Source organism: Rhineura floridana, chromosome 13 (genome assembly GCF_030035675.1).
Source record: "Rhineura floridana isolate rRhiFlo1 chromosome 13, rRhiFlo1.hap2, whole genome shotgun sequence".
NCBI lineage: Eukaryota > Metazoa > Chordata > Lepidosauria > Squamata > Rhineuridae > Rhineura > Rhineura floridana.
In genome coordinates this window covers 16,003,711-16,031,080 of record NC_084492.1, presented here as the reverse complement: position 1 = coordinate 16,031,080, position 27,370 = coordinate 16,003,711, and positions in this window count along the sequence as shown.

The window sequence follows — 27,370 nt, the reverse complement described above, 5'->3', positions numbered from 1 at the left end:
AGTTGCATGAGGACCCTCCCCAATGCTTAACATGCTGGACTAATCCCAACACTATGCTGCCCTGAAGATGTGACTGGATTATTTAAACAATGCACCAGCAAAGCCAATTTTGTAAACCCTCATGAGGATTAGTGTAGAGTAGGCAAAATACTCTGCTAGCAATGGCCAATACAACCAGCAAGTTGTTTTTTGTTTTTAAAAAAATCATATTCAGCCTCTAAACAAACAACAAAAACCTTCATTGCATCTTTCTAGTGTGGGAGAGTGGGTGCTGTGAGGACAATGAAGATGTTGTCCAAAGGACAGGCTGAGCTTAACCAGTGTGCCAATGCAATGTGCATTGCAATTAGGGCTGTGCATACACCTCCGACCCAATCTGCCCCCCAAGATTGGGCCAACTTGACCTGGGCCAACCCATGGACAACTTGCCCCAGACCTAACCACCAATCAATTTGTGGACAGGGTTAATGCTTAATTAGGGTTTTAATTAATCATATGGTTGTGATGGTTTAATGATGTTTAATTAAGGTTTAATTGATTTAATTAATTTTAATTAGAGGTTTAATTAAACATATTGTCCTGGCCAAGTCCACTGGAATCAGTCTCAGGCTTGCTGATGTATTTTTCTCCAGTATGTTTAATGAAAAACTACACTTTAGAGCTCTTCATGGATCGGCTTACAGGTCACACAAGATTCTACATCTCTACACAGCATAACTAATATGATTTTTAATATGTTTTTTAATAATGTTTTTAACCCTTTTAAAAGTTTTTTAAAAATGTTTTTAATGCTGTTTTGTTTTAATGTGTTTTAAGATCTGTTTTTATGATGTTTTAAAGTGTTTTAGTGCTTTGTCTGCCGCCCTGGGCTCCTGCTGGGAGGAAGGGTGTGATACAAATTCAATAAATAAATAAATAAATAAATAAATAAACTAGACATGACTACTCAAAGCTAAGATGTCACAGCAATTAGACACAACCCCTTACAACACTTAAGTAGATTTGGGTGGGCTGTTTCTTCTTGCATGAGGAACAGGAATGTATTTACATGCGAATGCTCCTCCTAGGTGGGAAAATGGGGGCCAGCTGAGCCTGCCATCACAATTGTCTGCATGTCTGGAGTGATGGGAGCAGTGGCATCTCATCGAGATCCTCCTCTTCTAGACAACATGTTTCTGGCAGCAGTGCCTTGAGAGAAGGGGTGGAGGGGAGGAGAAGAGATGGGTTTCTGATCTGCCAGAGTTCCTTCTGTTGTATGGAGCTAAGGGAAAGGAGCTGTCACCATCAAAAGTATGAAAACCTACTGTCTCAGCACTTCCTTGGTTGCACATCGCTAGGACCTTCCCCCCAGTCCCATTCTGCATCTTCATCTTCTTATCATCACTCCAGAACTGTTCCGTGGGGCTCATGACACATATGGTTGGAGGCGGAGGAGATACTCTGTCTTCTTTCAACCCTCCTGACCAAGAACAGGAGGTTCAATCCTGCATGGAAAGCACTTGTGAGGAAGCACATGACATGATCAAATCCACTGCTCAAGAACATGTTCAATCCGGCATGGTATCAGGCAGGAAGGAGGGATATCTTCCTCTGGTGGAAAAAGATTAGGCAAGAAATGCACTTGCAAGGCAGCAGTGTGCACCCCACATCCAAGGGCATCCATCTCCCACCTCTACCTTCTCCTTGGAAGACACAGCCAGTCTAACAGATCCCTCCTACTCTCCTAGACCTTTTCACTGCCTCTTTTCCCTGCCTGACACTGCCCATTCCTTCCTGTGTGATGTTTCATCTCCTGATAGTCCTAGCTCACTCTGGACTGGTGATCCAGGCATGTCTACACCTGACTTGGGAAAAGCCCGTATCCCCTCAAATCAACCAGATTTAGTTCACCTGAATCCAGTGCACATTCCTAATAGCAATGTCAGAGTTGTCTTGCCTCCAATTTGACACTCAGGTCCTGCTTGTGGGCTTCCAATAGGCATCTGGTTGGCCACTCTGAGAATAGGATGCTGGACTAGATGGGCCTTTGGTCTGATCCAACAGGGCTCTTCTTATGTTCCTATGTTCCTTCCTATTACAAGATTGCCACAATATCTCACCCAACCCTACACACACATAATGAACATTGGGGAACGGGAGTTCACGTTTTGAGTTTAAAATTTTTCATTCAAAATTTGAAATATCTGACGTATTTCAAATGTTCTTTTCAGTTCTGTCTGTTTTGGTCCTTCTAGTTCTCTCCAAATGCATGAATTATACATCTGTTTGTTAAATATAGACATCAGCAGAACAAAAAACTGTAACTAGAGTGATTTACTTTATAAACCCTGCTGTAAATATTAGCTGTCATTAAAACAGATTACGTTGATAATTAATTAGAGGGAGGGAGTAATCACTATGTAAAAAGGATTACCTTTTTACAATTAGGAAATTGACGATGGAAATCAACCAAGGTGAAGGGAGTATGTCAACAATTTAGAGTTCATAGACAGTTATATAGTCAAAGGCATAATTTGGAAATGAATGCACCCTATGGTTTTTTATTGCTAGCATATTAAATAGATGAAACATTGAGAGAAAACAATATTGTTTACCTAATTAATTGAGTCAAATAAAGCTTCTGTTTACTGCAGGTTAATAGCAATAATTAAATATATTGGATTCACATTATGCAGAAAAAAGGTAATAAAATACATCTCTATTTTTAGATGCAATTGATTATATGCTTACAAATATACATCAGAAAAAACAACAACTACTATTAAAGGCATTCTACTGTCAAGTCTCCATTGTACTCACATGTACTGGCTCAGGTCATTGGTCTTCTACATATGTAAGCCACCAGGTTTCTATTATGAAAAGAAAGGTAGGGTATAAATGTAATAAATAAATAAATAAATCCTGGCCTAGAATTCTCTGTTCTGACTGGTGGGAGCTCTCCATGGTCCTACACCATAGAATAATTCACTGGGGTTCCCATGGATTGAACCTCAACTCTGCTCTACTCTAAGCATTTTGGAATGAGACTGTGGGGAACCTATTTCAATCTGAGCACTGCATTCTATTCTGACAACCTTCTGGGGGCTAGTAGGGAGTGGGGCCAAAGTGAACAGTGCGCAGAACAATTGATGTAATTTTTTATCTTTGTACCCCCTCTTCCATCCAGGTGAATAAAAAACATGATCAGTTTTAAAGGACACATTTCAGCCAGGCAAAATCACTCAGTGGAGTAGTGAAGTAGGGCCAGTAGGTTCTGGTATGGGTGTATGACCTACAGAGAGTCCCAAGAGCCAGATTAAAAGGCCTTTGGGCCTAAAGTTCCCCACCCATGATCTAGATCTCTTTCAGACCTGGTTTGTGCAGAGAAACTCACTTAGTCACCTTGATGTGTGACCTATATTGGGAGAGAGACTGGGGGAATGCAGCCTTGCTCATTCTGTTCTTGGAACACCCTGATATACTAGCCCCCAAAAGTGCTGGAAAAGTAATCTCTGAAGCCAGTAAGAAGTTTGAGGGCAAAAGATTAAAAGCAAAAACACACAGTACTAGGCTACCTCATTCAAAATAAGCAACCCACACACCCTCTACAAAAATCCCACCAAACTTCTCACACCAACCTCCTTTTGTAGTGAGTGATTTCTCTCTACCCCTATAAATGGTTGTTGGGAGGAATGGCCAAAGCTATTGGCCCAGTTTTATTTTTACTGGCTACATGAAGTGTCCAAATTAGGTAATCCAAGAACTGGGATTGAGGGTATGCTGATGACTCAAAATTCCACAGTCCTATTTGGGCACTCAAGCTACATTTTGGGGAAAGTGTGTAGGGATTATGGGGTGCAGATGCCTCTCATCCAGTCCCACAGTCCTGCACATGCCACTTTAAACCTTTCCACATTTAGTGAAAGGTTTTGAAGGTGGCTTCTAAGCACACAGATGAAAACACTGAGAAGGTTCTGTACAAATGGGGACCCTAATGACCCCTTCCTATCACATGAAGACTTCTAATCACATTTACCTAAACATGCCTAGAAGCCCTTTTCAGATCTTTGTGCTTCACACACCTTTTGCCCCCAATTTGTATGCCTGAAGAGGGCTTTTTATTCTCCTTCACATCTGATTCAGAAGAGGTAGTGGACATGCTGAAACAGTGTCTGGAAACCATAATGGGCATGGTGAGAATCAGTAAGCTGAAGTTTAGTACTGACAAAACCAAGGTGATTCTCGGGGCAGAAATCTGTGTGAAAATGCTAAAGAATTTTCAGAAGGATTTGTTTAAAAAAATATAGTGAATTGCTGCAGAAGTCTGGAGAACTGAATTTAAGATTGGAGAAAAAGACAGAGAACCGAAACAGACCGATCCTTCCATCCCTATCAAGAGGTCAGGTGAGAGTTGCTACCGCGCCCCACTATCTGCTGCTGGTCACCGGGTGCCTAATCTTGTAGTCTGACCCAGGTGGGTTTGCACTCCTTCTAAGAATCAATTCTGGAGTTTGGGAATGGTCATACAGTTGCAGCCCTCAAACGTATAAACAGCTTAGCCACGATTGATCATGACCTAGTAGGCTTGAGATTAGATTATAGAATCATAGAATAGTAGAGTTGGAAGGGGCCTATAAGGCCATCGAATCCAACCCCCTGCTCAATACAGGAATCCAACATAAAGCATATGTGACAGGTGGCTGTCCAGCTTCCTTTTGAATGCCTCCAGTGTTAGAGAGCCCACCACCTCCATAAGTCATTGGTTTCATTGCTGTACCACTCTAACAATTAGGAATGATATGCAGCCAAAATCTAGCATCCTGTAACTTGAGTCCATTATTCCATGTCCTGCATTCTGGGATGATCAAGAAGAGTTCCTGGCCCTCCTCTGTGTGTGAACCTTTCAAGTACTTGGATTGCTGCCATACCTTCCCTCAGTTTTTTCTTCTCAAGATGAAATGTCCAGTTCTTTCAGTCTTTCGTCATAGGCTGTGCTTCCAGTCTCCTGATCATCCTTGTTGTCTTCCTCTGAACCTATTCCAGTCTTCTGAATCCTTCTTAAAGTGTAGTGTCTAGAATTGGATGCAGTACTCAAGATGAGGCCTAACCAGTGCCAAATAGAGGAGAACTAGTACTTTGCATGATTTGGAAAGTATAGATTACTGCTATACATTTTTTATACATTTTCAGAATTACTTGCATGTTTTGCCTGAGGAGAAATCTCTAAATTTGCTTCATATTCTGTTTAGCTAAAATTTTGGTAGCACCTCTGATGTCCTAGGGCCAGGTCTGCTTTCACAGAGGAAAACGTGAACACATGAGCCAAACTTTCCAAAGAATTGTATTGCATTTAGCCTTCCATTTGACATCAGAGTCCTGTGTACCTCAGAGGTAAATACGACAGAAGTCATAAATAATGGAAGGCATGGGCTGTAATACCCATTAAATATTAATACAACTCTTTTGTGGTAAACCTTCCTGGTAATAAAATTAGGTCATCAAGCATCACATCTCCCCCCTCACATTTCTCACAAGAGCATCACCTCCCTTTTCTCCTCTATGTTCTACCTGCTTTCTGTGACAAAGGAAAATAATTTTAACCAATGGTTGTGCCCTGCAATCACATAAATGCTCTTGCCACCACACAAGGAAGACTCGTGACACAAGATTGGAATTTATTAAATATAACATACTAAATCCAAAGCAAGACAGCCAATCATTCAAATATAATTACTTCGGGCAGGTGAGGCTAATCCTATGTGGGACTACTCTCCCACCTTCAAAAGGCATTAATTCTCATTATTGCATAACTCCAGAGTGAAGGACGTGTGTAAAATCCTCACTCCTTGCTCTTGGAGCCATGTGCGTGGTTCCAACCTCCACACCATGGCCCCGCTGTACAGGCGTTCACCATGATGCACAAGCCGGTCCCATAAGGACACCACCCAGATCCCCACCAGAGATGAACCCTGATGGTTCCCCGAGAAGTGCTCCTTTTATGATGCCTTAACCGCCTAAATATATAATCCCCCTATATACCTCACCTGCCCGAATTCTATGCCACAAGAGGGGATCAGCTCAAGCTTGGTCCACTCCACCCAATGAAGACAACAAAACCCTTAAACCCTTCATAATATCCTCCAAAAACAAATCACACCCCTGATCTGAAAGATGAACACCATCCCCACGAAACAAATGTGGGGCATGGAACCTAATCCTGTCGTGGGGAATGAATGCCCCCCCGAGCGACAGGACAAGAGCCCTGATCTTCCTATTCACCCATTTCTGAGATCTATCGATCCTGTTGGGATGAATAGCACCCCTCCACACCCTTCTAACAAGCATATCTGACCACACAATTATAAGGCGTGGATATGAATTAATAAGCCACGTGAGATCGCGAGTGACCTTAACAAGCAGGTCCACACCTGGACGCTGTACCAAATCATTTTCCCCTAAATGGATCAATAATATATGTGGCCTATCCATAGGAGACATAATACGGCACACAGAAGGCAAAAACGCGTCCCATAACATGCCCGTCCGGGCTACCCAGTGAACTGTAGCGGTAGCCGAAAGCTGCAGCTGGGTCCCAGGAGCAGACGAAGAAGCCCTCCGAAGAGCCCAAAACAAAATTGAGTGGCCACACAAGACGATCCTCACGGGAATAGGGATGCTTAGCAAACCTAGGGAAACAAAAACAAAACCTTATTATTAAGGCCTGACATAAGATTTGAATGCATCGGAACGCCATCTTCCAATCGCCTGTATATCGCTAACGCTCATGCCCACGAGGGCTGCGGCCATAGCCGCACCAATCCAGAAAGAATGCAGCCCATAGACTCCAGCATCACAACCACTGGCCAACAAGGCCCGCCGAACAACAGCCCAAAATTGAAATTGAGTCAGGGCAGAACCATCAGCATGAATGAAAAGATAACACTGGCCCGCTGGCCGGAGAGACAGAAATTGCCGCATTGCAGCCACAGGGCACAATTCAGAGACCTGGCAACTGCGTAAAAACACAATAGTGCCACAGCCTTTCTGATCGGTCTTAGAGACCCGCAGGGAAAGCCTCACTATATCGGCACCTAATGTGCAATCGCCTATGCATAAGGCACGATAGGTCACATCACGCTTGGAGGGGGCCAATACTTCACTAGGGCGAAAAGCACCATAAAACATCGTCAGAGTTACTGCGGCGAACAGGTGCGACTCATACCGAGATGAGCATAATGAATTAAACAATGCCAGGATCTGGAGAACATCGGGCGTGATTGGCCTCCTCCGGTCAGTGGACCTGGGAGTGGAACGCGACCAACCCTCAAGGACCTTTCTGACCCTAAAATCTACAGAATGATCCGGCAGCCCCCGTGCCTTAGAGATAAAGGCAAGCGCGGAAAGGTGACCGGCGATAGTAGAAACAGCATTGTTTTGCCCTTTTAAAGTTATCATAAACTGCAATAGATGATCCACAGGAATAGGCCACGCCAAAGGCATCTCCTTGCTGATGCGGAAAGTCTGGAGCTTAGCAAATGAACGCTCGTACGCATTTCGAGTACTGGGAGCCAGAGCAGCTGCAATCGCAACCCCAACTTCTAGTTGCCAAGTTTCCACAGGAAAGGTGGGACTGGCACAGGATCTAGTGCTGCTCCAGGTGCAAGCTCCCGAAAGCGCGCCATCTGTAAGCGGGAAAGGGCATCAGCAACGGAATTTAGTAAACCTGGAACATGCCTGGCAAGGAATAAAATATTAAAGCGCAAACATTGCAAGACAAAAGCCCGCACTAAGCGCATAACACGGGGAGACTTAGAAGTTTGTGCATTGATAACGCAAACCGTGGACCAATTATCACACCAGAAGCGCACTGTGTGATTCTGAAATGACAATGGCCAAATATGTACAGCTACTACAATTGGAAAGAATTCCAGGAATGTCAAATCAGAAGTAATTCCATTGGCAAGCCAAGAGGCAGGCCATCTCTCAGCGCACCACTGGGATCTAAATATTACACCAAAACCAGTTCCCCCAGCGGCATCAGAATGCACCTGCAATTCGGCTTCCAATAACAATTCCTGTCGCCAAAACGAAACGCCATTGAATTCTGTCAGGAATTCAAGCCACATGTGCAAATCCGCTCTCATTCCTGCTGTAATACGCAGAAAATGAAAACGAGAGCGAACACCCTTCATGGCGTCACATAGCCGCCTGAGAAATGCACGACCAGGGGCAATAACTTTGGAAGCAAAAACTAAATGTCCTACCAGCTCCTGCAATTGACCCAGTGTAAGTTTCTTTAATACAAGCACTGATCGGAGCAGTTGTCGCAGTGCAACCAACTTATCCAACGGCAAACGTGATGACTGCGCTACCGTATCCAGCTGGATCCCTAAGAAAATAAGGGAAGTAGCAGGGCCCTCAGACTTCTCAGGAGCTAGCGGAACTCCCAATTCCTCAGTTAAAGAGGTGAAGGATTACATTAAATAGAGGCAGTGAGAAGTCCCAGCCGGCCCAACAAATAAGAAATCATCAAGATAATGAACAGAGAAGGAGGAGGAAGCTTTCCTCCGCAGTGCCCATTCCAGAAACATGCTGAATGTTTCGAAAGCAGCACAAGACACTGAACAACCCATTGCCATGGCCCTATCTACGTAAAACTGGCCCTGAAATTTAAAACCCAATAAATCTACATCATCAGGGTGCACAGGCAGGAGGCAAAAAGCGGATTTTATATCACACTTTGCCATTAATGCACCCCTGCCAGCCCTCCTAACTACTCTCACTGCCTCGTCAAAAGAAGTATACTTAACTGACGCATGTACTGGCAAAATGCCATCGTTAACAGAGACACCTTTCGGGTAAGATAAATTATGGATAAGCCGGTATTCACCAACCTGCTTCTTAGGCACAATACCTAATGGGGAAATCCTCAAATTTCTCAAAGGAGGAAAAGGAAAAGGGCCGGAAATACGATCGGCACTTATCTCCTTATTAAGCTTAGCTAACACAACAGACGCTAAATGGCTAAGAGAGGGCTGATTGACTACTGATGTAGCAATCCGTGGACCCTCAAAGGGAATACGAAAACCATCAGTAAACCCTTGCAGCATAAAACTAGCAGCCTGTCTATCAGGGTAAAACTCTAACAGCTTAGCCAAAGGAGCCAGCTTGACCGGGCTACTGGCCTTGCGACGTACTGCCGCTGTTGCCAGAACCACGTTTGGGCTGGTGATGTTCCCCTGTACCCTGGCGAGCCGTACGTGCACGCTGACAGGAGGAACTAGGGTGGTTGCCCCCACACATTGCACAGGCATGTCTGAACCTACAAGGACGTCTGAGGCATCTGCCAGTGCTGTTGAATGCCCAGCAGACTTGCTGGGATTGAACCCAGTGCCCGCCTTGGTTGGAACCAAAGGCGGCAGTCTGCGCTTGTGCTAACAAATGCCCACTATCAGCTCTATCGCCCAAGGTGGGCCTGGCGGGGGTCATAGATCGCAGCCAAAGACCGGCATGTTCAACATCCCAACGGAGGGTGGGATCTAATGCCGCCCTCTGCCTGAAATTCTTGTCATACTGAAACCAAGCGGTGCCAGAGAATTCACGGAAAGCTCAATGAACAATGTCCTGATACTTTATCATGGACAAAGCTCTAGATGGATATGCCTGAGTCATAACCCCCATATAAATTGTATAGGCATTCAACCAATTAGGCCAGATGTGATCGACCCTCCGCTTAATGGTGGCCTCACGCTCCTTAACCTCCTGACCATCCTTAGGTTTTGTTTCGTTTTCACGAAACAGGAGAGAAAACAAATCGATGTACTCTCCACGCCAAATTTTTTCCTTAGTTCCTAACAATAAATGGTCCCCTAAAGGAAGAGATGTGTCACCCTGTGGATAAATCCCTTGAGGAAGGGGCAAGTAAGCAGGTGCCAGAGAGGAAGAATTGGCAGACGGCTGCCAAGGAGATACTGCAGCAGCAGGCCAAGGGAGCTGTGGGTGCTGAGGCACCAACACCCCCCCATAAAAACAGTAGGGTGCGTAGAATCACCCAGCACCGGAGAACCAGCAGCTGGGGTATCCTGAAGACGGGGACTGGAAGCATATACTTGTGTATTGTGAGGGTGTAATTGTTGCCCACCTGTATAAGCTGCGGGAGAAGCAACGACCGGCGGCATGGTGAACCCAGTAGACCCAGGAGTGAACGTGGCGGGCGCTGGAGGAACAGGCATCTGTACATCCCGACGCTCAGATTCAGGCAAGGTAAGATTCGTGGGCGGACCAGCAGGCAAACCAACTGAAGGAGTATGCACCGAAGACCCCTCCATTGGCGTAGCATCTTTCAGCACACCAACTCTAGAAACCAAGTCGGCGAGAAGACGAGATTTAGTCATTTTGGAAGCTAACCTAGCAGATTTCTTACCTACAGTTCCAGAACTGGGACCCGCATCGACATCCTGAGTCTGCCTGCGTTCCGTTTCCAGCGCTTCAACTCTAGCCACCAAGGCACGTATGGTCCCCAAATCCTCCTCTTCGTCAGAAGATTGATGCTGCATTGAAGGAGGGCGCTTGGTGGCCTGCTTCAGCACACGAACCCCTTTCTTCTGTTGCACCTTCTTGGGAGGCATGCTCAAAAGACCGGGATAAACAATTACACAATTAACAAAGTTTATATACCACCAAATATGTCCAAAAATTCTTCAATTTAACCAACTAACACAATTGCCAATTATAATAAAAAATCAAAATTAAAATTATTTTAATTTTATGCTAATTAAATTTATTTATTCAGTTTTTATTTATTTTTTATTTTTTATTTTTCTTATTATTATTTATACATATAAGTTAAATACCATATATTTTTTGATAATAAATAACAGAATTAATACTATACTATAAACTATGGGAAAGGGTGGGGGGGAGGGAAGGAAAAAGGAGGGGGGGTGAATTTCAATCAACTAAATATAATTACAAACAGCAACTATAGGGTAAATAGTAATACCCACAAAACAATCAAATATAAGAAGCTAAACTATTAATTTAAATAAACAAGACTCCAAACAAATTGAAAGATCAACGAGCAAAATAATAAATAACAGCGATTACACAGAGAAAAAACGGAAAGGGAAAGGGGTTAAACAAGGACAATAGCGAAAACTAAGGCAAGAACCAAGAATTAAATTCTAAATCGCCCCAATACCGACCAAACCAACAGCCCAACTCCAAAATTGGACCAAAGAAACTAAGAGAACAGAGGCTTTTTAAATAGAAAAAGGGGGAATAAACGGGAAAAAAGCCGCTAGGCGCATGGGCGGCTGCCTGCCGCCCAGCTGTTCAGCGGGGTATCGGGGAGGGAAATTTGAATCGCTAAAGTGAAATGAAAGGATCAGACAGATCGAACAGAGAGAAACCAAGGGATCTAACTTAAGGTAAGTAGACACAATCACGCCAATACGCCGACAGAGCAATGGGAAGCACGAACCAACCGCATATGCTGCGAGGCAAAAAAGGCAAGAGCGGGAAGAAGCAGCAGCCTTTTATATGCTGCTCCAACACCCTTCCTGATTGGGTGAACGATCTCACGTGGCTCGAAAATGTTTGTATCGCGAGCATTCACGAGCCTTCCCTTTAATAATGGCGGCGGCAAATCCGTCCCTAAAAGGAACGACATTCTTAAAGTATGCATTGCACATTCCAAAGCCAGGGCATTCCAGAAGAGGGCAATTGTGGTGGGACAGGATGCTTTAGTTTCAGCTCCTGAGCACCATCTTATTTTCCTTTGTTATGATGCTAATGTCAGGATCACAAAGCAACAGCTGTGGGGGGAAAGAGTGAGTGTATGGGATATGGCATTGTGAAACTTCCCCCTCTCCTCCCAGTCCTGGGTTTGAGCGAAAAAAAAGGTTCTTAGAAGAACTTTTGGCTAAGCTCGAGTTCCTATGCTATTATTTTAAGAACGTAGTTAGGTCCATCACGGTTGTTTCCCGAGTCAGCCCTACCATTAGACAGAGGTAATAATGTCAGCCTGCAGCTGAGTCCAACTGGCTACATGGTACCATAAAGTCATCTCTTTCATGACTTGATCCTTGATTGTCTGGGATTGTCTGTCCACTCTGGTCAGTATTAATTATGCTTTCAATTGGCTTTGTTTGCTGAGAGTGCCAACAACTCTGATTTACTATGTAATGTGATGCCATCCGATTCACTGTGTGATCACTGATTAACTGAGATCGCCCATATGGCCAATGCAGGAAATTTTGCTCCAGTTTGAAGGAAACAGAAGCATGTTGAGGCAACAGGACAATGGAAACAATGGCAGTGAACTGCACTGGTCCAAACTGTACAAATTTAGGGCTTAAATTTGGCAGCAGACACTTTTGAGAACTGAAAAAATATCATTATCATCATTATCATATCCTACTCTTCCTCCCAGAAGGACCCCAGGGCAGCAAACAAACAAACACTAAAAAATGTATAAAGGAAATTAAAAGCATTTTTTTAAAAAATATATTTTTTAAAAAAATCTTTTTAAAAAAATCTTTAAAAATAATCCAACACAGATGCAGACTAGGATAAGGACTCTACTTAAAAGGATTATTGAAAGACTCCAAAACAGGAACAGTCTGGAAGTGCCTATCATTCAATCTCAATTGTAAGCATTGTGCAAGCAGATCAGGATGAGTGCTTAATAAACAGGTTAGCTGGAGGAGCCCTAGGTGAATAGCAGTGGGGTGCTTTCATATTCTAACTTGTAAAAAATGAACCCAATGGGCTCCATTACAAAAGGGGTACAAAAATGTTTGGGGAGGGCGGTTATTGCAAAACCCATTTAGGTTATAAAGATGTATTTAAAGAAAATAATGATGTGTAAGTATATGTTGTTTTATTTCTCCAGGTATCATTGCTCAAAAGTAACTTGTCTTAAAACACAGGAAAAGAAAGGCTGCTCTTCAGGCAATTAATTTGGTGCTTTCAAGTTTTTCCTTGATCTGGCTGAGTTTTGGAGTGTCTTTCTGTTTCTCCCCAGCAGAATTGATTACAACATCTCCCACCTCCCTTCGCTTTTAAGAAAAGGGCATTTCAGAAGTGACAGATGCAATCAATGTGAAATATGACTGCTATGCTAGAGACCAGGGATGGGGAACCTGTATAGGGATGTAACAAGGCATCATTTCCCATTCTGCCCTGTATTTGTCACATGCAGCACGGTTTCCATTCCACTGCAGTTTGTCTTCCACTAAAAACTAGCATTATCCATCTTGCTGTCTGCTGTGGCAAAATTGCATTAATTTACATAATTTAATAATGATGTAATTAATTACAAAAATTACACTCTCATTATGTTATTCCACCCCATTCATTTCAGTGCAAAGGAAACCCAATGCAAAAGAGCAGAGGGAGAGAAAACATAATCGATCATGGATAGTTTGTGGGCAGAAAGCAACAATAGCAATGAATACCGATTGTGTTTGCTGGATTGATTTCCATTCCGAACACTGGTAATTTTTTCTCCTGCTTCTGTCTTTTGTTGGAATTCTCTGCCATCCCTAACTGGTGAAGTTCAGCTGTTGTTCAGCTGTAGCTCCATCCATTGGTCTTGCTGGCTAGAGCTGATAGGAACTGGAATCCAACATCATCTGAAACTAAACCCAGGGGCTATATTCACCCATCATCACTACTCTGCATGAGAACGTTGTGTGTACGTAAAAGACTGAAATATAGCTCATAGGAATGAGTGATTTTTTCAATCCTCATCAAATCATTTTCTTGCTTCTTTCAAAATCCCTTGGGTGTTTCATCTGAGGGGGAGAAACTCCCCACCATTTTCAAATTTAAGGTAAGGTGGGATTTCTGTGGCAACTGTCAATGTGTTGCAGCCTTCCTCAGCCTAGTGCCTCTGCCAGCATGATCAATGATCAGAGAGCTGTAGTCCAAAATATCTGAATGGAATCTGGTTTGGGAAGGTCGATTTGTTGGATGCTAGAAAGAACGCTAGTAGAAACTAAATTTGCCTTTGTCATTGCTGGCTTCTTACCATCCAGTTTTAGACAGCTGAATAAATCACACTTAAGATCATCGGTTTGCTTGATGTTGTTTTATTACACCCATTCTTTCACCATGGTCTTCCAGTTCCATCAGCTCAAGGCAAGTTGGCTTGTAGATATACTGAGTTACTCATTCCTGGCAATTCTGTGAAGAGGCAAGTAAGATGAACATGGAGTTATAGCTGTGGAAACCTGTGACCCTCCAGATGCTGCTTGACTGCAACTCCCATCGTCCCTGACTTTGGGGCATGCTGGCTGGGACTGGAGGCCAGGAACTTTTGAAGGGCCACAGGTTCCCCACTCCTGGTTTGTAGAATGTTTTTCATAACCCACGTTCACTTTTCACTTTCAAGCTGGTTCTGCCACCTTACTTATTTAATGTTGCACTGAGCAATACATTCAGGGCCTAATTCTTCAGGATGGTAGTTTGTTGCAGGCTCATGGTTTTTCACCTTGATCCCTCTGTGTGGGAATGATCTACTCCAGCAGGACAATTTGCAGAAAAGAGATGACAGAATTGCTTCCTGCCTCAATGTGTGTATGTGTGTGTGTGTGCGTGTGTGTGTTTAAAAGATGTGCAACTGATTCCTCTCCTCTCTGCACAGACATTTTTAATGCGGAAGCTTCCCTTTTGTGGCTATTTAATAGATTTTTTCCTCTAGAAAGGAAGAAGATTGAGTGATTACTAGCATACTGCTTTATTAGCAGCAAATTTCTTTTTATGCCTACACCTTTCTGAACTGTGTATGTGGTTATCTTATTGTGTAATATTAAGTTGAAGGAAAATTGGTGAGATGATAGCATTAAACTGGAGGTGCTTTTAATTTAAAACCCATTAGCATAACACATAATTAATTAGAGTGTTACACTTCACCAATCCTTGATTCCCTGAAGAAAATTGAGACTACATAATTTGATTTAATTTTTGGTCTGTGTCTAATCTAACCTGAAATAATGTTGTATCATATCTTTGAGGGGATTTAACCACTTACATTTTGAGATGCATATATATGTGCAACTTTGAACAAGAGGCTACTGTAAGGACAGAATATGGAGAAACCAATTGGTTCCCCATCGGAAAGGGTGTGAGACAGGGGTGTATTTTATCACCCTGTTTATTTAATCTATACGTAGAACATATCATATGGAAAGCGGGATTGGACCAAGATGAAGGAGGTGTGAAAACTGGAGGGAGAAATATCAATAATTTAAGATAGGCAGACAATACCATACTACTAGCAGAAACCAGTAATGATTTGAAACGAATGCTGATGAAAGTTAAAGAGGAAAGCACAAAAGCAGGACTACAGCTGAACATCAAAAAGACTAAAGTAATGACCACAGAAGATTTATGCAATTTTAAAGTTGACAATGAGGACATTGAACTTGTCAAGGATTATCAATACCTTGGCACAGTCATTAACCAAAATGGGGACAATAGTCAAGAAATCAGAAGGCTAGGACTGGGGAGGGCAGCTATGAGAGAAGTAGAAAAGGTCGTCAAATGCAAAGATGTATCAGTGAACACTAAAGTCAGGATCATTGAGACTATGGTATTCCTAATCTCTATGTATGGATGTGAAAGTTGGACAGTGAAAAAAATGGATAAGAGAAAAATCAACTCGTTTGAAATGTGGTGTTGGAGAAGAGCTTTGCGTATACCATGGACTGAGAAAAAGACAAATATTTGGGTGTTAGAACAAATTAAACCAGAACTACCGTTAGAAGCTAAAATGATGAAACTGAGGTTATCATACTTTGGACACATCATGAGAATACATGATTCACTAGAAAAGACAATAATGCTGGGGAAAACAGAAGGGAGTAGAAAAAGAGGAAGGCCAAACAAGAGGTGGATTGATTCCATAAAGGAAGCCACAGACTTAAACTTACAAGATCTGAACAGGGTGGTTCATGACAGATGCTGTTGGAGATCATTGATTCATAGGGTCGCCATAAGTTGTAGCCAACTTGAAGGCATATAACAACAACATATATGTGCAAGTTTGATTTTTAGCAAAATCTTTTCAGTTTAGTTTTATTGGAAAATGCAGGGTTTTAGCATGCATTGGCCTTTCCAAATAACTGTATTAAATAACTGTGTTCAATATGCTTCTTCTGTTTCATACAACCTCACTTAATGCATGCAAATATAACTGTCTGGGGAATGCTGGAGCCTATCTCCACATAGGGCACCCTATCTCTTCCCCCCCCATACACACCCACTCACACCCACTCACACCCAGTGTTTCTACATTTCTAAGTCCCATAAACTTCTGTCTCACTAAACTTATTTGAATCCAGATGTTCATCCACAACTGTAACCTAAAGATGGATGGATCACTCTATTTCCAGTTTGTGTCACTTCCACATGTATTTACCCATACATCAAATCTATCCTGACTCAGCATGAATTTGTGATTTAAATACACATTTAAATACATATTTAAGTACACATTTTAAACACATCGTCTGTCAAATACTGTCAAACATTCGTAAACATGTTTTGATATATATTTTTGAGCCAGTAACCGTGTCACAAAATGTGGAGAAGGGCAGAATCAATGGACAACTACATTGTGATCTGCACCTCAATCCAGATCAAGTCAGTTCATATCAGAATTTGCGAAGGCCGAATTCCTCAAGCTTCCTTACTGTTACAGGCTAAAGTACACGTAACTGCATTTGTTCACCTTTACCCCTGACTCCCCTTGCCTCATCTCGTATTTCTCCCATTGTCAACTTTAGTTTGTATTTCTTCATTCCTGGCTCTGTGATTGGAATTATACCCCAGGAATAAAGGAAAGGGCCATAGACTGGGATGGAAGCGAAACTGTGTGTGTTAGGCAAAACAGTGTGCAAACCTGTGTATACTCAGAGAACTTTGCATTTAAGATGCTGATGAAGTTTCATGAGGACTTTTCAATATCAATATTAATAATTGCAAATTGATGTGTGTATGTGGATAATTTAAAATGAGCAAAAGCTCATAGGTTCTGTTCCTAGCATCTCTAGTTAAAAATTTGATGGGAAAGACCTCTGTCTGAAGCTGCCTTACATACAGTTAGGCCACTGGTACATCTAGCTCACTGACTGGCAGCTGCTCTCCATGATTTCAGGCAGCGTTTTTCCTCAGCCTTACCTGGAAAGGTCATGGATCAAACCCGGGACCTTCTGCATTCAAAGCAGGTGTCCCACCACTTAGCTATAGCTTTTCCCCATTGCAGAGCTGCTGCCAGTCAGAGTATACAATACTGGCCTAGATAGTAAAAAAAGAATATCTTTGATAGCTCTCCATGCTTTCGGAATTTTGAGAATCACAGTGCTCTCTAATCTGATACAATGGAAAAAGCCTCTTTTTTTTTTAGAAAAGAGCATTCTACAAGGTTTGCATTTTTAATTGCAATTTTTACTTCGGCTCCTGGTATCTTGGGTAACTTGCTCAGCTGTATTAAGAAACAATCCCTTAACAAAAGAAAAGGGAATTCAAGATCCTCATTAAGGTGATTATATCAGGGAGAGAGAAAGAGATCAGTAATTTATCAGGTTTTTTGAAAATATATTTTGGAAAATAGCTGTCAGGTAAATTATATTTTTCCCCACTAGCTCAGCATAGCGGTTAAAATGTTCCCCTGTTATCATCTCATTTATAACAATTATGCCTCAAGAAGACCACTCTTTCTGAATGATAGACTTCCTGTCAACTCTCAATGCCAGGAGGACTAAGAGAGAAATGTACGACTAGCAGCCTGCTCTTAAACGTGCTGTTACTGCGGATGTTCCATTGAAAACAACAATATGGTCTCCATAAGATGCTGTGATGAATGGGAGCAAATGTCAGGGCATGGCACACACCTGGACCATTGTCTTAGGGACAAACTTGACAGTCACCATTCATGCAATTAACGCTTGTGATTCATATATATTTTGCTAGGTTCAAGGGCCTTGTATTAATTTACAAAGCCTTGAACAACTTAGGTCCAGGGTACATTAGGGATCGCCCGAACCCTTGCATCCCAGCTCAGCCACCAAGATCATCTGCAGAAGCATTGCTGGTCATCCCCCCACCCCCGAGTTAGTGAGGCTCACTTGACACTGACACGAAATCAAGACTTTAGCGTCATTGGCCCAGTCCTGTGGAATGCTCTTCCAGTGAACATTCAGCAGGCGCTTTCTGTCTTAACCTTTAAACGGATGTTTGCTGACAACATTTCTATGCTGTCGGGCTTATGCAGACAGTTAAGAAAACATCTTCTGTAATAGTTAGCTGATGATCTGTGATTTTATTGTATAGAAATGGTTGTAGTAAACCTTTTTTATATATATATTTTATGGAATTATGGTATCGGGTACAGAAGACCTGGCAGGGTTTGGATTTGGACCCTGGCATGGAGGGTTAGGAAGGCTTTAAACCTTCCCTCCTTGTTGTGGTCCAGATTCACACATGCATACATGGGGCTTCCACAGATCTTAGTGCTTCTGCGTCTGGGTACCTGGTGGCAAAATCCACCACCACCAATAGATATTTCTTGCCATGCCTTGTGGGTTTGGAAAAAGGGCCCACCAAATCTATTCCCACTCTATAAAAGGGTTGTCCAATTATAGGAAGGGGCTTTAAGGGTGCCTTAGTCTTTACTCCACTTTTTCCCACCTTTTGGCATATTCCACAAGATAGACAATGTTGTTTTACATCTTTGGAGATGTTTGGCCAATAATAGTGTGCAGCCAATCTCCTCTTGGTCTTTTTTATTCCCAGATGTCCTGCACATGGGACATCGTGGGCTACCTCTAGCAATCTGGTTCTGTATTTGCTAGGTACTATCAATTGCTTCACTGGTTCACATTCATCCTTTCTCTCAGCAGGCATCCACAGTCTATATAAAATCCTATTCTCACACACAACTTGATTCCTCAGTTTGTCAGTGAAAGGAATCTGTTGGGTCAGGGCTTGTTCCTTTATCTGCTTCAAACTTATATCTTTATGCAGCTCTTCCCTGAATTGATCTGCCTCATCATTATCAGAGACCACTTGATACAGTTTGTCTCCTTCAGCAGGCCTGCTAGTGGTTGCTATGGTGACCTGAGGCTGGTTAACAGTTTCCACCCTGTTTGTTTCAGCCCCCCTTAATATGGCTTCTTTTTCTCTGCCAATTTGCTATCTGGTCACTACATAGATCTTTCCTTGGGCGCCCATTACATCTCTTCCCAGTATTACTGGTTCTTGTTGCTGGGCATTAATGCCTACTTTATATCGGCCCTCTCGGCCTCTCCAAGTCATTTCCACCAGGGCCACAGGCAAACTTTCTGGTTGACCCCTCACTCCTTGGATAGTCACAGTTTCCTGAGGTAATATTACCTCAGATTTTATTAAATCTGGCCTCAGTAATGTCTGAGCAGCACCAGTATCAAGCAATGCCCAATAATTTGCCCCTTGTACACTCACTTCCTCTCTCAGACTTGAATCAAGGTCTGTTACTTCTGTCCAGTTTATCTGGCAGAACTGAACCTTTTTTGCTGTTTCTAAAGCCTTGGGCTCTGTTTTCACTGCCCTTGTCTGAGCAGGATTACTAATGGGGTTGGCAACCTCACATTGAAAACGTAGGTGCCCCGGTCTACCACATTTGTAGCATAATTTCTCCTCACTTTTAGGATACACAGATCCACTCTGGGGTGTCCTGTGCCCTTCAGATTTTACTGGAGGACTCACTCTCTGTGGTACCACATCCCTTCTGCCAGCGTTATATGGTCTGGGTTTAAAATCTCTTGATGTTTTCCCCACCCAGCCAGTTCTGTTGGAGGCGAAGTGATCCGCCATCTCTGCGGCCTCCTGCACCGATGTAGGGGAACGGTCTTTGACCAGGAGCCTTATTTCTGGTGGTAACTGATGGTATAATTGATCCAATATCATGAGGTTTTTCACCTCCTCCACAGACTGAGCTTTTGCACTTGTCAGCCATTTCCTAAATATGTCCATCAGTTTTGCCCCCAGCTCCACGAAAGACCTCCCTGTCTGTATCTGGCAGTTTCTGAAAAGCTTTCTAAAATAATCAGGCCCCAGTCTGAATCTTTTAAACACTGCTTCTTTGAATTCAGCACAGGTGACGGGCCTGTCTGAGGGGAAATATTGGTATACCTCAGCCAATTCCCCTTTAATCAGGTTTGATAAATACTGCATGTATTTATCTTCAGGTAGCCCCCACAACTGAGCTGCTTTTTCAAAGGTGCTGAGGTAAATTTGAGGATCTTGACCAGGCTCATAGACAGCAAAGTCCTTTGGAGTAATTTTTATTTTTGCTCCATCTCTGTCCTTTCTTGTTTCATCAGAATGAAACTTCTCTCTTTCAAATTTTAACTTTTCTACTTGTAATTCGGCATCCACTGCTCGTTGCTTCTTCCTCTCCTCAAACCCCATTCTCAACTTCTCAGTTTCCAACTCCCTCTGTTTGTCTTTTTCCTCAGCCTCAAAGACCCGCTGTTTGTCTTTTTCCTCAGCCTCCATCCTCATTCTCTCAGTTTCCATCCTCAACTTCTCTCTCAAGTACTCTATATAAGCGGGATTGCTTAAATATCCTTCTGGGGTCTCTTCTCTGACAGGTTGTTTTTGCTGGGCAGTTGCAAATCCTATAAGTGCTACCCTCAATTCATCTACCCCTTTACCCTCATGAGGTAAATTGAATGTTACACACTTCTCCACCAGCTCCTCTCTTTTCATTTTTATATATTCAGCCATGGTGTTTGAGTTCACTCACTCTTTGCCACACACTCTTTGCCAGTCACTCTCACAAGTAATCTTGTTTTGTTATTTCTGTTTGCCACACCACTGGTAGGGATTCTCTAGTATTCGTATCTCACTGCTACAGCCAACACCTGTGACGTAGTCTCCTTTGTTCACATCTGGATTCTCTGTTGTTCGTATCCCACCGCTACTGCCACCACATGTGAGGCGTCCTTCCCTGGCTCTCCCTGTCAGGTTCCTACCTGCTCGTGGTTACTGCCTGTCTCTAGGCACCACCAGGGACTCCACCAGTCCGGACTGTCCTTTATTTTATTTTTTCTCTCCCCGCTCTAGCACAGATCTCAACAGATCCCCCTGCTAGGCAACCACCAGTCACGTCCTAATACTAGTATTCCCAGAGACTCTGAATACTGGTATTGTTATTCTCTTCACCGCTGCCACCATTTGTTACAGTTCCCCTTCAGCCTTGGTCATTACCTTACCCTCCCTTCTGGTCTGTGAAACCCCAGCCAAGGATCAGACCTTTGGTAAACCAAATTAAGTATTTATTAAAGATAACAAAGCCAACAAGATTAATAAGATTTCTTCTTAAGGCACATAAGCATATGGTTTTACTCAATACTAATCCGAACTCCACCCCCTCCTTCTCCACTCTCTCCTGGCAAACAACTCTCTAAACCCCACCAAGCAACCCACTCAGTTCTCTTCTCCCCCCCTGATTCCACTCTCACTCTTCCTTTTATACGTTCAGCCATTTTAAACACTCAGCCAATCATCTAGCATTCTACTGCCCATTCACTCCCCCTCCTCTTTCACTACTTACCATATATCTTCTAAACAACCAACACTTACCATATATACATTAATATAGGAACATCACAGTTACCTTTGAAGACGGTTCGGAAACTTCAGCTGGTGCAGAATGCTGTGGCCAGAGTTCTTACTGGGACTAAAAAATTTGATCATATAACACCTGTCCTGGCACAGCTGCACTGGCTACCAGTATTTTCCGGGCCAGATTCAAAGTGTTGGTTCTTACCTATAAAGCCCTTAACGGCATCGGACCGCAATACCTGGCGGAACGCCTCTCCCGCTATGTACCTACCCGGTCGCTGCGCTCGATGTCGAAGGCCCTTCTCCATGTCCCAACACATAGGGAGGCACGGAGAATGATGACTAGAGCTAGGGCCTTCTCAGTGATGGCCCCCGAATTATGGAACGTCCTCCCTGATGAGATACGCCTGGCGCCATCTCTATTATCTTTTTGGCACCAGGTAAAGACCTACCTCTTTGCCCAGGCATTTAAAAAATTTTAAAACTTGAATTTAAATTTGAATTTTTTTTAATTATGTTTTATTGTGTATTGTATTTACATCCACTTGTATTTTAACCTGTTTTATTATGCTGTACACTGCCCTGGGAGCTTATTGCTATAGGGAGGTTTAAAAATGTAATAAAATAAATAAATAAATAAATAATAAAGAAGTGGCCATTGAATAATGTCATAATTATGATCACTTAGGAAAATAAAATGGACATCCCATGCAAAAAAAATTTTTTTCTCCTACTAGCAGTTGTCCAGCAAATTGTCAGTAATGTTCAAGTAAGCAAAAGTTTGTTCCAAACTGTCTGTTGAAATGCCATGACCTGGTTTTTCAGCTGCATTTATTTCAACTGCATTTATTTTTTAATGGGGTTTTGCCCTTGCCAGCAAAACCCATTTTCCCTTGGAGGCTTTTACATGTAGAACTTTTTATAAAGAGGAGTAAAATACTCACACTTTATGTCAGAAAAATAAAATCCCATTTTAGAATTTATTACTCTCATTTTTCAGATATGCATTTTAAAACTTGATTGAAATTGCTTTAATAAAAGATAATTTAATCACTCTGATTAAGCATTTTATGTCATTCCTTTGCTGCAGATCAGTGGTCTCACCAGATGAATAGCAAAGAATGAGTGATTGGAGAGAGGGGGGAAATGGATAGAAACCCATCAGTTTCTACTTGGAATTGTTTATGAATTTCTTCCCAGATTTGAGGGGTTTAGAATTAAGTGACCTTGGGCCACAACCACACTATACCTTTAAAGCACTATGATACCACTTTAAACAGTCATGGCTTCCCTCAAAGAATTCTGAGAACTGTAGTTTGTTAAGGATGCTGCAAGTTGTTAGGGCTACATCTGGACCTCAAAACTGTGGTTCTCCATCTGTGTTTTAGAACATCATGCAGAAGAGAGATGGAGAAAGACTCATACTCTGTTTATCATGTGGGATAATATTACATTTTGCCATTTTTTAACAAATTCAAATAATCATTTCTTCCTCAAGGAAGAAGGGCCCAACCTTATGTTCTGCATCAAATGCTGCCCAGAGCATTCAGTGAGATCATTATTAATGGGTTATCCTTTCTGGAGTGCTGGTTTAATTTGTATCATATGTGGCAGAAAAAACGATCAGCAGTCAAAAATACAAGCCTATCACTGTTGAAAATATTCATTTGGGAAAACTTCATTAAGGCCAGCCGTTCAAAGTCAGGCATTTGATGAACCACACCAAGTTAAATATTGTTAGCAAGCAGTTTGCATATGTTCAAAAGCTTGCAAAAATAGTTTGGTCATACATCATCATGATCATTATTGCTGTTGTTGCTACTACTGCTGTTGTTACTGTTATTTATTATTTATTAGGCTGAGCAAACACGCAGGGATTCAGCTAGGGAATTTATTTATTTATTTATACATTATTTATTTATTTAATGCAACATAAATAACCGGCATACGAATAATGAATGTGTAAAAATAAATGTCAAGATCTAATCAAACAGGCTACCACGCCTGATACAACTGAGCTTCCTAAGGGAGAGGTGGTGAATATGCCACAACTTCTCCCAGGTGAGGCCTATTCAGGTGAGGCCTTTCTGATTCACATCCTTCAGTGCCCCCACAACTCCAAGTGGGCAGCATAGGTTAGCTGCAAAAGTGATCCACAGCCCAATGCACAAGTTTGAGGAATCACTATTGGCCTGCAAAAAAAAATGCCTCAGGGGGCCACCTGTTGTTCCTACTTGTTCCCTTTTCCACACTTTCCTGCCATGGGTGGACAAGTCTCAGCTTAATCCTTTCCCCCACCATCTGTCAAAGATAATGTCTTTTATGCCCTCATGCAGATCCACAGGGAAACACACTGACTGACCGAGATGAAATAAAAGAAGATGAAAGCAATACACTGAAGAACTCTATAAAAGAGATGCCAGGATGGCAGATTCATTCACGGAGGAACCATATGATGAAGAACCAGAAATTTTAGAATGTGAGGTGAAAGCTGCTCTTAAAATATTTCGAAGAAACAAATCACCAGGAATAGATGGCATACCAATAGAGTTGCTACAAGTTACTGAGACTGAATCAGTCCAAATTTTTAGTAAAATCTGTCAAGAAATATGGAAAACTAAACAATGGCCCACAGACTGGAAGCGTTCCATATACATCCCAATTCCAAAGACAGGTGATCCCAGGGAATGCAGTAATTATCAAACTATTGCCTTAATATCCCATGCAAGTAGAGTAATGCTCAAGATTCTACAACAAAGGCTCTTGCCATATATGGAGCGAGAAATGTCAGACATCCAAGCTGGATTTAAAAAGGGAAGAGGCACCAGAGATCATATTGCAAACATACGTTGGATAATGGAATGGACCAAGGAATTTCAGAAGAAAATCACCCTGTGCTTTATAGATTACAGCAAAGCCTTTGACTGTGGAGATCATGAAAAACTATGGAATGCTTTAAAAGAAATGGGGGTGCCACAGCATCTGATTGTCCTGACGCACAACCTATACTCTGGACAAGGGGCTACTGTAAGGACAGAATATGGAGAAACCGACTGGTTCCCAATCGGAAAGGGTGTGAGACAGGGGTGTATTTTATCACCCTGTTTATTTAATCTGTACGCAGAACATATTATACGGAAAGCAGGATTGGACCAAGATGAAGGAGGTGTGAAAACTGGAGGGAGAAATATCAATAATTTAAGATATGCATACAATACCATACTACTAGCAGAAACCAGTAATGATTTGAAACGAATGCTGATGAAAGTTAAAGAAGAAAGCACAAAAGCAGGACTACAGCTGAACATCGAAAAGACTAAAGTAATGACCACAGAAGATTTATGCAACTTTACAGTTGACAATGAGGACATTGAACTTGTCAAGGATTATCAATACCTTGGCACAATCGTTAACCAAAATGGAGACAATAGTCAAGAAATCAGAAGAAGGATAGGACTGGAGAGGGCAGCTGTGAGAGAACTAGAAAAGGTCCTCAAATGTAAAGATGTATCACTGAACACTAAAGTCAGGATAATTCAGACCATGGTATTTCCGATCTCTATGTATGGATGTGAAAGTTGGACAGTGAAAAAAATAGATGAGAGAAAAATCAACTCATTTGAAATGTGGTGTTGGAGAAGAGATTTGCGTATACCATGCACTGCAAAAAAGACCAATAATTGGGTGTTAGAACAAATTAAACCAGTACTGTCACTAGAAGCTGAAATGACGAAACTGAGGTTATCATACTTTGGACACATAATGAGAAGACATGATTCATTAGAAAAGATAATAATGCTTTGAAAAATAGAAGGGAGTAGAAAAAGAGGAAGGACAAACAAGAGATGGATCGATTCCATAAATGAAGCCACAGACCTGAACTTACAAGATCTGAACAGGGTGGTTCATGACAGATGCTCTTGGAGGTCACTGATTCATAGAGTCGCCATAGTCGTAGTCACTTGTCCTCCATGAAGTTCCAGGGGGTGTAGATGGTTCTCGCCAATCAGTAGGAATGGACAAGTAAACATATTAGAAGACTCTTCTCAGTGACTAAAGTACTACCTTTTCATGTTGATTGGTCGGTAGGATGCTGGAGACATAGGGACCACGCTAGGACACTGCTCCCTAAAAAGTAGGGGCACTTAGACCCCCCCAAGACCCTGGACAACTACACCCCTGCCCAAGAGAGTCAAAAGTCACTATTGTATGAAAGACTTCATCAAACATCAACTGGGTGGATCCCAGGAGCTCATTTGTAGCCCCTATATACAATGTCTATATGTATTTAAACAGAACAACTTCTTCAGTTGGCTGTTCCTCCAGTGTAACCTTACAATAGCTATAGAGAACAAGGGGAGCTCAAGAGAAGGCTGACCAAGAGCACCTGAATCCTGGCCCTACATCTGAGGAATGTTGCCTATTAAGGCCTGTCTAGGCCAGAGATGGAAGGATCAGTCAACTCTGCTTCTCTCCGTTTCCATTTTTTCCAGTCTTTTTTGTGTTTTTATTTCTTGTGTTTGATGACATTGTGAGCACCTCTGAGTGCCCCATTATGGGGTAGACCGACTGGATAGAAATATTTTAAATAAATACATAAAATATTGTTTCAGAAAGTGTGAATTTGGTAGATTTGGCTTTCAATATGAACTGAATCAAATCCCCCCCCCATCCCTAATCTAGGCCTGCTTGTCCTGCCAGGCTGCCCCCAGCCAAGCCACACATTCCAACACCCTCCTTAGTCTAATCTAATAAGCAGGCCAATAAAGCCTACAACCTGGAGCCATTTGGCACTCAGTTATGGCCTACAGGTCCATCTAGGCTCGTTTGCCCAGATGGAAAGATCCTCTCCAAGCCACATGTTCCTGCATGCTCCCAGGCCCTTCCAAATAACCTGATTGTTGGGCCTAAAATTGTGTGGTGAGCCAACACCATGTTATTTCCAAGGCTTATTGGCCCCAAAGCCATTGTGATCTGGCCTGCATCCAAATCAAATGGCCTAAAAAGGACTCCCACTGCCCATCAATGATCAGAATCATCTACTGGTCAGAAGCTGCAGAGGACCAATGGTTGGAGAAGTCTTATATAGCTCAGTTTACTCCACCTTACATCAGCACAGTGTGTGTCTGCATGCCACATAGGGCCCAGTTAGGGTTACCAACCGTACTCTTTTAAGAGTACATGTACTCTTTTTGAGATGATGCAACAGCATACTCTTACTTTTCACTTATCGAAGCCAAATGTACTCTTTTTGAAATGACAAAATGATGGGGCCCAGTTATTCTGAGAATTTGATACTTTGCAAATGCATTACATTTGTTTAATATAATTGGCTAACCAGTTCAAAGGCACATAATTAATACTGCCTTCTGGCCCTTCCCAAAACTATCCCTGCCAGCTCCACTTCACAACCTGATGATATGATGGAATTCTAAAAGCATAGCTTAGTGGAATTCTTTACTTTAGCTTCTTCATCCACCACAAGGAATGACTTCTAAGCTTTTGCTTCTTCAGAAAGCTATGGCATGTATCCCCGTGAGTTTGCTTTCCATAACTGTTAAGTAATTTACTGTGCAAGATTTACTTTGGAGCAACCTTGATGGGCTGGATATCTTCTCTGTGATAAATTCAGGAAAATCACGCAGTTACTAAAGCTGTTGGGTCCTTTTACAGTGAAATCCCAGCATAGGGGGGAGGGAAGCATCATGTATCTCATGATTTGGCTGGAGACCTTTTAAGAGGTATGAAAGGAACAATATATATATATATTAAAATA